This window comes from Diadema antillarum, unplaced genomic scaffold (genome assembly GCF_040938485.1).
Source record: "Diadema antillarum isolate AM-2024a unplaced genomic scaffold, OU_Dant_1.0 seq00000162_RagTag, whole genome shotgun sequence".
NCBI classification, from domain to species: Eukaryota; Metazoa; Echinodermata; class Echinoidea; order Diadematoida; family Diadematidae; genus Diadema; species Diadema antillarum.
Window position 1 is genome coordinate 1,393,700 of NW_027271233.1, and position 13,207 is coordinate 1,406,906.

Sequence of the window (13,207 nt, forward strand, 5' to 3'; positions counted from 1 at the left end):
GTAGCACATATTGTGTGCAGCATTTATAGGGGATCTATACACTGACTCTATTGGCTACTGGCTTCAATGGTAGAGCCAGTATCAGGAGTTATCCATATTTAGGTTTATGCCATAAAGGGTAGGTCCAACTCTGAAACTAAAAGGTGGAAATACAACATTCAATTTCATATTTCCATGGTCATACAACCTGTATATGACAGAAGCCATCTTTCACAAAGTAACTACCATATACGCCAAATATTTTGCGAGGTTTTTATTTTCGCGAATTTTGCAAGTCAGGTGCTATTTGCTATTCATACATAACAACCTGTTGGATATGACAGAAGCCATCTTTCACAACTACTGTATATACATGTATGCCAAATATTTTGTGAGGTGCTATTCGCGAAATTAAAGACACGCGAAAATATTGACTCTGATCCCGATGTGGATGTGACATACCCATTTCTCCATTCAGTACAGGATTCTACGATCGCGAATTTAACCACTCACAAAATCGTCAGGAATTCCCGATTCGCGAAAATTTAGACTCGCGAAATATATGGTGTATACAGTACATGCTGTTTAGGTTTCGCGATTATGGCAAATGCGTGTATTAAAAGATACAATGTACTGTAGATGGTCTCTACAAATAAAAGCCTTCTGCTTGATACATATCAATGGCAAATTTTTGAATATATCTATAGCCATGTTTGATATAAAGTTTGATACCAAGATATATTGATGTGCCAATCAATTTTCACAGAAACTTATGAGTTTGCTTTTAATATTTGCTGGTCTAAATGCTCTAACCATAATGCAAAATAAAAAAATTGCATGGCATATATCAAAGAACAAACTTCAAGCTTTCACCCAAGTAGAAGCTTCTGCAAGTATGATGTCATGTATTCAATATATACTGCTCGTAATTTTATATTTCATTGAAGACAACTTTAAATAAATGAGTGTGGACTGCATGTTGGGAATTTGTGAGTTTTGTAGGTCTTCAAAGAGATGAAATATCTATGGAATGTGTCAAAAACTTCTCAATGAATACATATTTATACAGGAAGTTGACAGAGTGAGAGAGGGTGAGAGAGAGGGAGCGGGAAAGAGAGAGAACAGAGTGACAGAAAGATGAGAAAAAAGAGAGAATGAGTATAAAGGGAGGTGAAAGAGGGGAAGAGAAGGTGGGGGGCAGAGAGGGAGAGAAGGATAGAGAGGGAGAAATAGCACTGTATACTGAGATTGGAAGTTCACATTCAATCGCAATGGAATAAGATTGGTAAACACTACGAACAACTTCTGTACACAGAAGGTGTCATAAAACAGGTGTGAATCAACCTGTGTCCCATGTACCACACCAGCTTCCCCCCCCCCCCTCAAAAAAAAAAAACCCCTAAAAAAAACTGCACACCAAGTTTGTACAATGCGATGTCTCACACATTGACTTGATTCATGGGGAATATTGACTGCGCGTAAAATGTGTTTACCCTGGCACGTACATTATTTCTCTAAGGCCCCTACACGTTCTGCAAGTAACCAGTCAGAAAAGCGCTGATGATAAAAGATGACCTAGTTAATGATTGACAATGCTTGGTAGATAAAACCACACCTAAACAACATGCTTGGAATCTACAGGAATCTCAGTGATGCATACATGATGTATATTATGTGTTTTTTAGAGACTTTTTTTTTTTGGCCAGAATTATGGCACACTTTAGCACTGAAAGATTAGCAGGGTGGTCCACAAGGGGTTTGAACATGTCGATGCAACATGCTTAAAATCCATGTGCAACATGCTCTCAAGTCAGTGACCTGCTATGCAACATCCTCAGGATTTGGCAACAAGCTCAAAATGAAATGTAATCAGACACGTGAAAAGCATTTATGAGCAAAACTTGAGAGACATCTTGAAACTACGCAGAAAATTTGTGCGCAAAACATGACACAAAACATCAAAATGCAAGCAGCACGAGAAATAAGTCTCAAAATATTGTGTACTATGTCCTCGTAATGTATGCTCCTTGCACACAATGCAATATCTTCATTGATCATTTATTCTCGCATTGTACAGAGCTTTCAACATAAAAAAAATGCTCCAATTTCAAGTTGTGGACCACCCTGATTAATAATGAGGATAATGATAAGAAAATCAATTAATGATTAAGACGATGCTTATAATGATATTAATACTAAAATGATAATAATAATTTACTACTGCTGCTGCTACTACTAGTACTACTGTACTAATAATAATATTGATATTAATAATAACAATAATATTGATAATTATTCAATGACGATGATATCATTTATAACAAAATAATGGTAGGAGACCTATGAATGCACCCTTAAAGGAAATATTTACATTTTTCTCTAGATTTCTATGATAAATCATAATATTCACTTTAATTGTATGAAACAAATATTGGGGAGTTCAGCATGTTTCTCCCTGAAGAAAGTATGATACACTAGAATGTTTTCAAGAGGGTGGAATAGTTTGAGTCAAAGTGGCTTTCAATGAGAAAAAAATCAAAATAAAATTAAGATCTACCCTGCCGTTACATCAGATGGAATTTTTAAAGAGTATCACTATATTTATTGTATAATATACAGTTTTGTAAAGAAGATGAAAATTATAAAATGAAATGTACAAGGTATCTTACTTTTGGTGAGGAAAGAAAGACTGCTTCCGGGGGAGAGAGAACCGCTATGGGTCATTGAGTATTCCATCACTCCCACAGATCCGTTAGATGAAGCAGCCGAGACGGCGCTCACGTTGGACGAATATCGGTCCCCACGGGACCGACGACTAGCCATGGCTCTTTCCTGGGTGCCAAACACACCAAGAATGAGAGGAATGAGTATTACGGAAGGACACAACAAAACTTGTAAAGCAGAAGCTGGGGATTAGGGGCCAAAGGAGTGGCTGAAAAGAAAATTTCGCGTCATGTATGGTAGGGAATTAAACCAACCACAGCAAACAGTCAGAAGTGATTATCTATGTGACAGACAAGTCTTTGCTAGATAACAGTGTTGGCTTCTCTCATCTAAGTGGAACTTCTAGTACTAATTCCAAATTTATTAGGGTTTTTAATTTCTCCCTTTGTATGTTCCTTGAAGCTCTCTTTTCTCACTCATTCAATCATACACAACGGAAAAGGATAAACAAAAAATAATAATAATTGAGCAAAAATGGAATGTAAGTTAATGTAACCTTTGCATTTGGATTACCTTTTCTGTATATGACTTACAGAGGGGGGTTGCTCTAGATACGATGTATGATTATCAGGATTTATAATAGGCAAATTATTATCAGAAAATGCAAACAATTATTATTGTTACTTGCACACTTGTTTAAACATTGCAGAGCTCTCGTAAAAAAAAATGTAAAACAAGATATTTTCGTGGCATGAAATTTTCACGATTTGGCACTGACGGCCTTTTTCGCAGAATGAAATTGTTGCGAGTTGCATATAATCTAACATTCAATTATGCATATTGTGTAACAACGAGTGTAGACAAGAACTTTCATATAAATATGCATTTTACTTTTGCGAATCTTGGCTCTCGAGAAATTCGCGAAATTAAAATGCCTTCGAATCCACCACAATGTGAACAATAACATTTAGCCACTTTCCTTGTCTTTAAATCCTACGGAGGTAAGTATTAAATTGTTCACTCGCCCGGGAGAATGCAAAAACATGTTAAGCAGACAAGTTTAATCCTTCTCCCTTGCCGACTCAGCAAAACAGAAACTAAGCAACACATCCGCGTTGTTGTTGTCGTTGATGATGACTAAGTTGTTAAACTATTGTGTTGTACTACATGTACATGTAACTGCGACAAACTGTGTACAAGGAGCGTCCCGGGGTTTAATGTAGAAGTAGTACTGCTACTGGTAGTAACATTATTTGTAGTGATACATTGTAGTACAAATTAATAGTAGAGATTTTGTAGGAGTCAATGATAATGCACATACATTACCGGTACTTTAATCTAGTTTTGGAAAGAGTTCCTTGTGTACCCTGTACTTGTTTTACCTAAAAAGAGAATAAATTATTTCAACCCTATCCACACTTCTGTTTGTTGAAACACTGACCATAACGTAATACTACTGAATAAAGACTTTATCCTGATTACCAATCAGAACATATTTCTGAAATTGTATTTTCCATCTACACTAAAATTCTAGTTTTATATGATCCACCAATAGATGATTATAATCATACAATGTATATTCATATACAGTGGTCAGTGTATAGTTTCTCCCCTCATTAATAGAAGATAAATATACAGCCACAGATCTTAATTTCATTTTGTTGCTGTTCGAAATTCCAACAAAATGTTTTGAAGTTTGATAACAGTAAATGCAGGGAAGGGGGACATAAAAGCACAGAAATACAATTCAAATCATTCAATAATTGATTTAGGCCTAACGTACATATATGATGTATACTGCCGAATTGGAGAATAAGAACTTTTGAATTAGACCTACTATGTCTTTAATAGGATTCCTGATTCAATGAGGTCTCAAGAGTGTGATGTTTCAATCGACACAGATGACAATAGAGATATGGCTTCTCTTTTTGTCAGCCATTCAAAGAGCTCATAGGTCTATGTGTTTGAGGCACGACTATTCAACATTCGCCGCAGACTCATTTACGCCTCGCTGACTACATCTCAAAAGAATTCGCTCGGAGAACACCTGGCGAATCGACCCGCTGCTGTGAAGTGCCGGGTACCACTAACGTGGATTCTGTGAGGAAGGGCTAAGAAGCGACCCCACACAACCATTGACAATGATTTCTCATGAATCGGAGCATTCTTCTTTAATTTGGGGGTATCACTTGTAAATGTGAGGTTCAGGTATTCAACTCAAGTACGACACACTATGGGCAGTGTGGTCAAACAAACGTTTGGTACGTTTAACATGCCAAGCGAAACACAGAATCGACGCATAACGATGCAACGCCCGGGCGGCGGGGACCTACCTGTTGGGTCTGCGCTTGGTAACTTCTGCTACGAGTACGATAACTTTCCGGCCTCACCCACAAACTTCTTCGAAATCATCTTGCGGCTCCACGGAAAGAGTACTTAAATCCTTTGAATTGTATGATATAACTGCAAGAGAGGGGTATACGAAATATAACTGAGTGAAATGGTTTGATTTGATTCTGATACAAAAACAATCCACTATACACGGAACAAACTTCAACTGTTTTTTACAGCTTTTCAGTACGTAGGGTCTGTATACGGTGTGTAAACAAGAAGAGAATCGGACCGCGGGCCCCAACGTACTCAAATACTGTACTGAGTACGGCGGTGTCGTGTGTGTGGGTGTGTGTATGTCTGTCTATTGAAGTAGTGTTGGCACACACGCGCAAACACACACATACACACACCATAGGGCACAGTAAGAAAAACCAGTTCGAAGCCCCGCTGAGTTTGCGAATCTCTTGATACCAACTGTGGGTGGATCAACGGAATACCGCTATGCCAAGAAGTTGTGTAGGAGGGTCATGGGGCGTGGCAAACACGATCTTACCGTACAGTCGCATGAGGAACACGAATTTGCCGCGTTTTCCGTTTTTTCTTTCCCCATGTTTAGGCCTGTATTCTTTTTGTTAGTCTCTTGTTTTATCCTTCTTATTATTCGCATTCGAATGTTGTATAACTGTCACACCCTTTGACGTTGTCATACCATGTCATACCGAAATGCCTATGCTAAGAATATAATGTGTCATGCAGAGATTGTGTTGTATATATAGTTTGTGCGGGTTATGAGTATTTCGTTTTAAAACAAAAACAAAAAGGCATGTTCTTGTGAAGTTTTTTTTTAAATATTTTGACTAACAAAAGAACTTTACTGTTCTGTCATTGTTGTTTCTTTTACCAGCTTTAGATGTGCTTGCAAAGGAAAATAAAACAAAAAAGAAAGCAATGAAATGAACAGAAATGACTTGCAATAATATCGAAAGATGATATTGGTTGAAGGCAAATCAACCAGTGAAACTGGTAGTGCGGGATCTTGTGTCAAACAAAATGGTGTTCAGTGCAAGCGTGGTAAGGCCTTTGTTTGTTTGTTTTTTGCGCTGAAGAACATTTTTTTTTTTTTTTTTTTTTGGAAACGTGACGCTGGCGAGTTCTAAAAAAAAACGAACAAACAAACAAAACAAAATACCTTAGACTCTTAGGCGTTTTCACATCAACCCGATAAAACTCCAAGCTCAAGATATTTTTCGCAGAAAATAGTCAGCAAAATAGCGCGCTATTTCGAAACATCGGGCTGATATGAAAACGCCTAATGTTACCGGTAATCCTTACTCGTTAGGCCCTTGGCATCTCACTAATTCAACCCGGTGCATACCGTGTCTTATTCAGTCTTATAACGACAGATATACAAAAAGTGAAAGTAAATGCACGAGCATTTCAAGTTTAAGCCCCTCTAAGGGTGGCAATCAGTCTCATCTTTATCGCATCTCATTTCCATAACCATCGGGGTCGTTGGGGGACATGGGAGGAAGATGCAGCAGTTATTCTCCAGCCGTCCGGTTAGCAGCTGTCGTAAGAAGATCCGGCATCGTCATCCCATGCAGTCAAACCATTTATATTTTGATTCAGCTTTTCTTCTGCCGTCCTGGCAATAAATTGCTCAAAAACACAGTTCAGATGATGGAACGACGCATCGCGACACCAGCAGACTACGCTAGAACAGTAACCAGACTCGGTAACTGACACAAGAGGGCGGATTACTATACCTACCTGTGGTCTCCCCGGCGTCATCTCCGCCCATCTCCGCCCATCTCCGCTCATCTCCGCCCATCTCCGCCGTCACGATGTAGTAACTCCATGCAATTAAGCGTGGCATCTTCACTGACATAAATTCTCTCAAGGAATGTGTTCCACTATTTCCTGGACTTGTGTTAGGTTGATACTGTTTGGTTCTTTTGACTTCTTTCCTTCTTTCCTTTTTGCTTCGGCTAAGTGTTGTTTCTTCTCTCTTGCATCTTCCATTCAGCTGATCGTATGTTTCGTCACGCTCATTAGATATTGATTTCAATCGTATCACGATCTATTGAAGAGGACAATCGCTGAAGGAAAATAGTGGCGCAAAACTGAAACAAAACAATATTAATGAAATGACGAAGAATATTGGAGAAGAAAATTTGATCATAATGATGATTGAGATGAAAAATGTAAAGACTTTTTTCGCTCTTTCGAAGGTATGAATGAGTCCCAATCAAACACGCTGAATGATAAGTCAGATGCCACATAATCAACCCACAAATGATTTGCTATGTGTATGAATTATGTCTACATTGTATGTTATCACATATTTAGTTTTAACTTTCTGTACGTGCAATGTTTAATCATAATCATATAGGATTGTAAGACAATTGTTATGACATTGATATGGGAGAATAATTAGGCTCTATTTTGTTTGCAATAAAACCAAACAAAAATGAAAAAAAAAACCAATTATTTTTAAAAAGTCATCAAGTGGATGTTTTGCAATCAGCTCACTCATTTTCTTCCGATGTTTTAGCGTTATTTGGCAATTCTTTCGATGTGACCCGAAAACATTTAGGTTGAGCAACGCCACAATGATATTCCTTGACACTACTTAAATCTAGCTATCTTATGTTCTGTTATCAAGCTATTTTGATTTCAAAAAGGCTCTTCACTGAAGTAGTCCTTAAAGGGTGAATTTTTGACTTCCCTACGCCATTTAAGCTCTATAACTACAGATCAACTTACTCATGACTGCTCATAGCTATCGTCATTAAAAAGAATAATGTTAATCAAGGCGAAATGTATATTAAATGTCGCAAGAGAAGAGCGTGACATCATAATAATATACTCTCTAAAAAAAATCGAGTGAAAATTTTCACTCTAAAAAGAGTGAATACAAAAAAGAATGAATTTCGAGTGAAATTGGAGTGAATTTTGAGTGAAAATGCTCATTTTCACTCATTTTGGAGTGACGTCAGGGATCACTCGAAGATTTTGGAGTGATCCCTGACGTCACTCCAAAATGAGTGAAAAGAGCATTTTCACTCAAAATTCACTCCAATTTCACTCGTGTATTCATCATAATCACTCGATATACACGAAATACAATTAGAGAGAGAGCGAGAGAGCTAAGGAGAAACGGAGGGAGAATGAGAATTTCACATTTATAACACAATATAGATGATGACTGGCGGGGGAGGGGACATACCGAATGGTCCACCCGAAGGGTTTGAAATGCTATATGGAGGTTTTAAGTCTCGAGACGAAGTCGAGGGACTTATAGTCCCCCCCCCCCCCGAAATATAATAGCATTTCAAACCCTGAGGGTATCACGTTTGGTATGTTCCCTTCCCGCCAGTCATCAACGTTTGATACATGTTCCCGATAACAAAAGTCATCATCTGTTATATTATATGGGTTAGTCAAATCTGCTTTTTCACATTGTATGGAATACATGTAGGTAAATTTATCCCATCGATGGTGTGAAAAATATGATCGTTCAATCCTTTGGTATCGTTTGTCATTTTGTTACGTGAAAATGGTTTCCCATGGGAGAACATTATACAAAGTGTGTGTGAGCAAGGAGGTTTTATACAACCTCCTTGGTGTGAGTGCACCGTGCGTGTTTGAAAGCATGTTTGTAAATTTGCACCTTCTGTGCTTATCATGTATAATAATTACAGTGTATGTCAAAAAAAATAAATAAATAAAAAGCAATGCAACACAATGCGATGCGTCTCGACAACAGAAAACGGTTGTAGGGAGATGGCGCCCTTAAACTCAATATGCTCGGTTACATTGTGTGAAATGACAGTGCGAGACTGTATAGGGCTCACACGGGTAAATAATTCCCCTATAGAGACGTGTGTTAAAATTCAAAATTAAAAAATTCTCTAAAATAGGCGGGAAAAATGAGGTGTTTCATCTTCACTAACCTGGACAAGTGAGATATATCCTTTCATCCATCAAATTCCCAAGGCGGGTTCTTGGGCTCATACTCTGTCCAAGGGTCCGCAAAGCCAGACTACGAGTTCTTTTCACTCAAAATATCACCTATTTTCTGTACACGCACCCAATGAAACATCATAGTCCCTTCAAATCCCACGAGAAAAGCTTTCACCTTCCAACCAAAATGCAGTTTGTAGAGGAATTTACAGGCCTACTCAATATCTGCAGCTATTCAGTTTTTGGGTCGTTTTTTCTTTGCCAAACTGCATTATTGATTTTTAATCATTTTTTTTTTTTGTCTTCATTTATTTTGGTATCTTTGGTACGAATTTGTGAAGGGGTCTGGGCCATTCCATTTTATTTACAGGTGTGAGCCTTATTATAGTGCGCCCATTACATGGACTTTTTTTCTTTTACCTTATTTTTTCTTCTTCTCATTCTTCTTCTTCCTTTACATCTTCTTTTTTCTCTTCTTTCCTTCTTCAGTTTTTTTCATGAAAGTAGCACTCAGACGGAGATATCTTCACTTCCATGAAATTTATCAAGTTAAAGCGTAAATCCATAGCATAAATTAAAGCGTAAATCCTCCCACAAGCGTCTGCTTCCATGTAGTTTCTCTCCAAACAAAATTTTGATTATCCGTCATGAATGATTGTAATGTACTTGAGAATGATTTCAATTGATTTTGTGCTATGTAAATGCTATTTGTATATACTGCACTTATAACTAAAACCTTGCGTGCGACTTGTGAAAAAACAAACCAATTTTTACTACCCGGAGGTCCCCGCAGATGACCCGCAGATGACAGTTCCTAGCACGTATCTCACCCGTAGTCGCCCGGAGGTGTGCACGCTAATCTTTTCACCCGCAACCATGTTTAGGCCCTGTCACATCTTTCCGGGCATGCTACGCGGGCTTGTTGTGTGTGGGGATTTTCCAGCATACCAGACAATTTCTGAGGGCGGACAAGGATTTGGGCGAGTCAGAGCATGTGTCTTACTTGCTGGACGCGTTCTACTTAAATTCTATTTACGGGTATACTGTGTGACCTGTGTACCAGTCGCGTGGGTGCTGATAACTCAGTGAAGGAATTCCTCTGAAGGAATGGCAGAAGTCCCACAGAATGACATTATCTTGGCTGCAGACGGGAACTGCGTGGGAGTTACCTGCGAGGTGCTGCCGCTAAGGGCCTCCTACTGGCGTTCTGCGTGGACCTCTCCGGGCATCCCCGCGACTCATTCGGGAAAAGTTTTGGTCATGCTCAAAACTTGGCTGCGGTTAAATGGGACTTGCGTGCGCACCTCCGGGCAACTACAGGCGAGATACGCTCTAGGTACTGTCAGGTGCGGACCAACTGCGGAGAGCTCCGGGTAGCAAATTTGTCCCCCCCCCCCAAGTCAAGCCGCAAAACTTCCCCATATACTGTATGACAAGGCCTTGAGCATGCTCAAAACTTGTTCCGAGTGAGTGGTGGGGCTTCGCTCGCAGAGGTACACGCAGAACACCAGTAGGAGATCCTTACCGGCAGCACCTCTCAGGCAATTCCAACGCAGGTACTTCTCAGTATACCTGTAAGTCGCTCGTAACAGAAAGCGGATCGGTTTCAAAGCTCTCAGGCGGATCACACGGAATACACGCAAGTAGAAGATAAGTAGCACGCGTCTAGTAGGTAAAAAACAAGTGCGAAACTCGCAAACATTCTTGTCCGCCCGGGGAAATTCTACTGCGTGCTGGAAAATCCCTCCTCGCAACAAGCCCGAGCAGCTTGCCCGGAAAGGTGTGACACGGCCTTTATAATTTATGTGTTACTTTACATTGTCATGAATGGATGTTGTAAACACAACACTGAATGACATATGTGGAAACTAAATCAATGAAATAAAATGAAACTTAGAGAACAGAATGTATATCTGCTTTCCAGTCAGTCCCGTCAGTATCATAACACTCACACATACACACGTGCTTTTTTCCACCAACATTTATTTTTGATTCCATATAATATTAATGGAATTTACAAAATCACTTCGAATGTGTTAACAAATTTAACAAAACAATGGATTTCCTTTCTTAATACAAATATACTAATGATGATTAAAAAAAGACCTAAAACCCTGAAAATATTTCATATAACTTTGATACTGTTATCGTGATCAAGCAATAACGTAAAATCAACAGAGTAAACATATAACTTTACTTTTATAATTAGTAAAAGAGCACCTCTCGCCCAACCTGTATCCAAAAATCAGACCTGTATAATATAAGCATACAATTATTGTCCCACTAGTCCCACATTATGTTCCTGTATATAATTATTATAATTACTTGCCTGAACATTATCATTGACAAAACATTCACCAATATTGCCAACTCTTCTCCTTACCTACATCATAAATCTCATATACTTCAAACATCCTCTGTAGAGTCGATACCATCATTAATTGTCACTACAACCCTCCTCCTGTTTCTATTGGTTCCGTCCTCCTGCGTTATCCGACTAAACCAATGTCAATATATATATATATATATATATATATATATATATATATATCATATGATTATATATATAATTTCAGCGGCCTCCGCCTTCTTCGGATATATATATGTATATGATTATATATATAATTATATATATACACACACACACTCACATACACATACACATACACACATATCATATATATATATATATATATATGTTGAGATTTCACGTATTGGCTCCACGAAGAAATGAATAAATAAACTGGTAATGCATATTTGGCCAATAAAGAATGAGTTCATTCGACTTGAATTTTCAGCGGCCTCCGCCTTCTTTTGTCAAGACTCCTGAAGAAGGCGGAAGCCGCTGAAAATTTGAGTCGAATGAATTCATTCTTTATTGGCCAAAATATGCATTACCAGTTTATTATATACATTATATACATATATATATATATATATATATATATATATATATATATATATATTATACGAATAATTTATGAGTTGTGAGTGCATAGGGCACGAATATCGCACGAGGCGCGAGATGAGCCACTGGTCTATTCAACAAGGCGCGTAGCGCCGCGTTGAATAGACCAGTGGCGAATCTCGCGCCGAGTGCGGTACGTGCCCCAATGCACGAACAAAATCATAAATTATTCGTTTTATACAACACCTTGTCCACAATCACAATACAAAAATTTGTGACCGCCAACTCAGGAAGGCCCAAAAATATATGTAACAATTAGGCAGAGAATTGTAAACCACCCTGTGTACTGCTTTCAAACACTCGTCATGATTCGACCACACAGTCACAGGAACCACAAACTCCGCAGGGTCTATACCCATTCTACGCTAACGTTAGATCGAGTTAGGCCTGACTGTTAGGCCGATCTGAGATGTCGGTAGATCTAGTAGTAGGTCTAGACTTTGTCTATTTCCGAAAATGATTTTGTATAAAAACACAGAAAAATAATCAAATTACAGTTTCTCAATTTGAAATGAAGTTTTGATGTTGGGATCACTGTGGTCCACGTAGCAGATCAGAGTCAAAAGTAAAAACACAGCAGTACCGCTAGGTGTTACAGGCCGCGATACATGCAACTAGCTAGGTAAAGTAACTGCGCGTACACGTTAACGTTGCAGTACTCCGCCGCGCCTGGTCTGTGAGACTTACCGGCAGCGCAGCGCAGCCGGCCAGCACGTACACTGTACAATGTAGTTTGCTGGCGCTTTGCTACGGGTGTGAGCCACAGAACTCTGTGAGCGGCCATGCATTAGTAGCCCCCCGCGAAGCCGTGCTATAGTACCTTCGAGCCGTGCTATAGGCCCATGCCAGGGGCTTATTGTATGGCTGTCACTCTCAATGAGTTTGATAGGTATTTTCTATTGAATGTCATGTGACATGTTCTTGGCCAATCACAATTCGACATCATTCTGAGGTGTTGTATAAATATGTATATATTATATATATAGTGCATGAGGCTGAATGCACTATATAACAATATAAGCACCGACAAATTCTGAATTTGCCCCGAAGGCCAGTTATATTCAATGAGGCCGCAGGCCGAATTGAATATAATTGCCTGAGGGCAAATTCAGAATTTGGAGGTGCTTGGTACTTGTTATAGTGCAATAAGATGTCATGCACTATGTGTTATATAAAATAGCATACATACCCAGGCAAGATAAATTGAAAAAATACGAAAGCCTAGATCAAGACTCTACACGTGTCTAGACAAGCAATAATACCAGTTTCTTTGAACCTGTGTAGACAAAATCCTGA